The sequence below is a fragment of the Humulus lupulus genome, chromosome 8, assembly GCF_963169125.1.
Source record: "Humulus lupulus chromosome 8, drHumLupu1.1, whole genome shotgun sequence".
NCBI lineage: Eukaryota > Viridiplantae > Streptophyta > Magnoliopsida > Rosales > Cannabaceae > Humulus > Humulus lupulus.
Window position 1 is genome coordinate 125,808,624 of NC_084800.1, and position 4,121 is coordinate 125,812,744.

General features: G+C 38.0%; 1 non-coding gene across 1 annotated transcript; it reads right to left on the reverse strand.

The window, feature by feature from the left end:
- Nucleotides 1–1,465: 1,465 nt before the first annotated feature.
- Nucleotides 1,466–1,569, reverse strand: LOC133799121 (small nucleolar RNA R71). Its single transcript, XR_009876324.1, has one exon. It is a non-coding gene; the product is annotated as a small nucleolar RNA R71 (small nucleolar RNA).
- Nucleotides 1,570–4,121: the final 2,552 nt, after the last annotated feature.

Here is a 4,121-nt window from a genome sequence, read left to right on the forward strand (position 1 = left end):
TTCTTCTTCCTTTCATTTTTAGTTTTTTAATTATGAACAAATACATTGTTATTATGTTTATGTTTATAATGGAGAACTAAACTCTTTTTGTGCTAGAGTATTAGATGAATCTATTTTGATTATTGAATTGTGGTTTCTATTATTATTTCTATGAAATTCTTCTCGTTTGTTCATATCTTTTTTATTTAATTTTATCATATTAATGTTTGGCCATCATTATTGTGAATTGAAATCTAGGGTTTATGCTTGAGAAAGATAAACAAAGATTGGACATAAGAAGATTTGACATAGAGTGATTGTGAGATTGAGAGATTCCTTGAACTCTATGAATTTGGTTTAGAATAACTATTGCTTAATGATGTCTTGATTAATTAATAGCGAATAGAGATATCATATTGATTAATTGGGATTAATTGCATATATGCTTGAGAAAGATAAATGCATTATATTATAGTTCTAGAAATTACAAATGAGGAGAATTGATTAGAATAATAAAGAAACTATGTTCATAATTGAATAGTGAAATCATTACTCTAGTACATTTATCTTCTATTTAATCACTTTTCAAGAGCATAAGATTTGGTTATCTTGTTATTTCATATTCTTTATTTTATTGTTTGATTAATTTATTGACTTTTCTAATTAAAATTATAGACTTAACAGTGATAGTAATTATTGAATTTAATATTTAATCCCTGTGGGTTCGACATCTTTTAATTTTAAAACTATATTGCAATACACCGTACACTTGCGGTAGAAAAATTTCTGTATCAATTTTTTGGCGCCGTTGCCGGGGATTAAAATTAATTTTACTAATATTGAAACTTTAAGTCTTGATTTTAAATTAGATTTTTATTTATTTTGTTACTAACGTTATAGATTGTTCTTGTGTTCTCAGTATATGCGAAGGACTAGGAGTTCTACACCTGTTGAGCCTCTGAATCCTGAAATTGAGCACACACTCCGTCAGTTGAGATCTAAGAAAAGGATTGAAGAGCATAATATGGACAACAACGGGGTGAACAACAACGGTGGCAATGGCAATAATAACAATCAACCAGCAGCTGCTGGGGCTCCTCTTAATCCAGCGCAGCGGGCAGTGCGTGATTTTTGCATGCCTGTTGTGAATGAGAATCTCACTGGAATAGCAAATCCAGCCATTGCTGCCAACAACTTCGAACTGAAACCTGCACTAATTAACATGGTGCAGCAAAATCAGTTTGGGGGTCTAGCTACTGAAGACCCTAACATTCACTTGGCCATATTTCTGGAGGTATGTGCCACAGTGAAGATGAATGGCGTTACTGATGATGCCATCAGATTGCGTCTCTTCCCTTTCTCCTTGAGGGAAAGAGCCAGGGATTGGTTGCAATCTTTGCTTTTGCAGCCTGGAACAATTACAACATGGGATGAGATGGCAAGAAAGTTTCTGATTAAGTTTTTCCCTCCTTCAAAGTCAGCCCAATTACGCAGCGATATTGGACAATTTCGACAGTTAGATCAAGAACCATTCTATGAGGCTTGGGAGAGGTTTAAGGAATTATTACGACGTTGCCCACAACATGGTTATCAAAATTGGATGCAAGTTCAGATTTTTTATCATGGGTTGAACGCTCCAACAAGAACAATAGTTGATGCTGCTGCAGGGGGGGCTCTATTAGCCAAGACAGCTGATGAAGCCTTCACTTTGATGGAGGAAATGGCCACCAACAGTTATCAGTGGCCTAATGAGAGGTCGGGCCCAAGGAAAGTTGCTGGGTTATATGAAGTTGATCAGATGACAGCCCTGAATGCCCAAATTGCTGCTCTACAAACCCAAATGGCTGCTCTATCAGCGCAAAATAATCCAACGGTTATGGAGAGTGTAGCAGCAGCTGCTGCAATGCAGGGGCAAGAAATGAGTCCAGAACAAGCCCAATTTATGGCAAACCGCTCCTTCCCTAATAACTACAGAAGCAACAACATGCCTAATTATTATCATCCAGGATTGCGCAACCATGAAAATTTCTCTTACGCCAATAATAAAAATGTGTTGCAACCACCTCCGGGATTCAATTCTCAACCGCAACAAGAGAAAAAGCAGTCGTTGGAAGACATTTTGGGCACTTTTATTTTGGAGTCTAACAAGAGGTTCGAAAAAAATGAAGCAAGACTCGACAATATAGAAACCCAAATGACTAACATGGGTGCTTCAATGAAGAAAATTGAGACTCAAGTGGGCCAATTAGCTAATGCAGTGAATTCGAATCAGAAGGGAAGTTTTCCTAGTGACACGGTGGTAAATCCAAAGGAATCATGCCAAGCAGTTTCTTTGAGAAGTGGTAAGGTGCTTAAAGAGGGTGATGTTCAAGCTAGTTCAAAGGAGAAAGTTGAGCCAATGGTACGAGAGGTAGACAAAGAAGAGCAAGCCAAGAAGCAGAGTGGAAGTGACCAGAATGACATGAAGAAAGATAGCCTTCCAATGTATAAACCTCCCATTCCATACCCTCAACGATTTCAGAAGAATAAATTAGACGAACAGTTTGCAAAGTTTCTAGAAATCTTCAAACGAATTCACATAAACATTCCCTTTGCAGATGCTCTTGAGAAAATGCCTAATTATGTGAAATTCATGAAAGAAGTTATGTCAAAGAAAAGAAGATTAGAAGACTTTGAAACTGTGAAGTTAACAGAAGAATGCAGTGCCATCTTACAGAAAAAGTTGCCTCAAAAGGTGAAAGATCTTGGTAGCTTTACTATACCATGCACTATTGGAGGGTCGTCCTTTGATAAGGCTTTGTGTGATCTTGGAGCGAGTATAAATCTGATGCCACTTTCAGTTTTCAAGAAATTGGGGGTAGGAGAGGTGAAGCCCACAACCATCACTCTTCAATTAGCAGATCGGTCACTTACTTATCCTAGGGGAGTGATTGAAGACGTATTGGTTAAGGTGGACAAGTTTATTTTTCCCGCTGATTTCGTGGTTTTGGATATGGAGGAGGACCATGAAATCCCCATTATTCTTGGTCATCCATTCTTGGCTACTGGAAGAGCTCTTATTGATGTGCAAGGTGGTCATTTGACACTGAGAGTTAACAATGAAGAGGTTAAATTCAACATTTATCAAGCACTACAGCAACATGACAACACGAGCACATGTCACCGTGTGGATTCTATTGAGGTAGTAGTAGAAGAGACGATGAGAAAAGAATTATGTGCTGATCCTTTACAACATTGCCTTAATTCTAGTATTACTCAGGCTGATTTGAAAAAAGTGAATGGTGAGTTTGTGGGTGACGAAGTGGCTGAATGTGTGATGGCTCTCAGTGCTATTCCTTGTGTTAGTAGTATTAAAATGGAAGAAACTCTTTGTCAAGCTAACGAAAGAGAAGTCGAGAAAGTTGTGGTGGAAAAGAAAGATTTGAAACAACTCCCAGAGCATTTGCGTTATGAGTATCTAGGAGAGAATTTCACTTGCCCAGTGATCATTTCATCAACACTATCAGAATGTGAAACTGAAAAATTGCTAAGAGTTTTGAGGAAATGAAATCTGCCATAGGATGGGAAATTTCAGATCTGAAGGGAATAAGCCCAACTGTTTGTATGCACAAGATTCTTTTTGAAGAAAATTATAAGCCTTCTATTGAGCATCAAAGGCGATTGAACCCAGCCATGAAAGAAGTAGTGAGGGCAGAAGTATTGAAGCTATTGAATGCTGGGATCATTTATGCTATTTCGAATAGTAGTTGGGTTAGTCCTGTGCAAGTTGTACCAAAGAAAGGGGGAATGACAGTGATCAAGAATGAAGCTAATGAATTGATTCCGACAAGAACAGTGACGGGGTGGAGAGTTTGTATTGATTACCGGAAGTTGAACAAGGCGACTAGAAAGGATCATTTCCCACTTCCATTTATCGATCAGATGCTCGATCGTTTGGCTGGCTATACACATTACTGCTTCTTAGATGGCTACTCAGGCTATAATCAAATAGCAATAGCTCCTGAAGATCAGGAAAAGACAACTTTCACATGTCCTTACGGCACTTTTGCTTATAGGAGGATGCCTTTTGGACTTTGTAATGCACCTGCCACTTTTCAGCGGTGTATGATGGCCATCTTCTCAGATATGGTAGAAGAGATCAT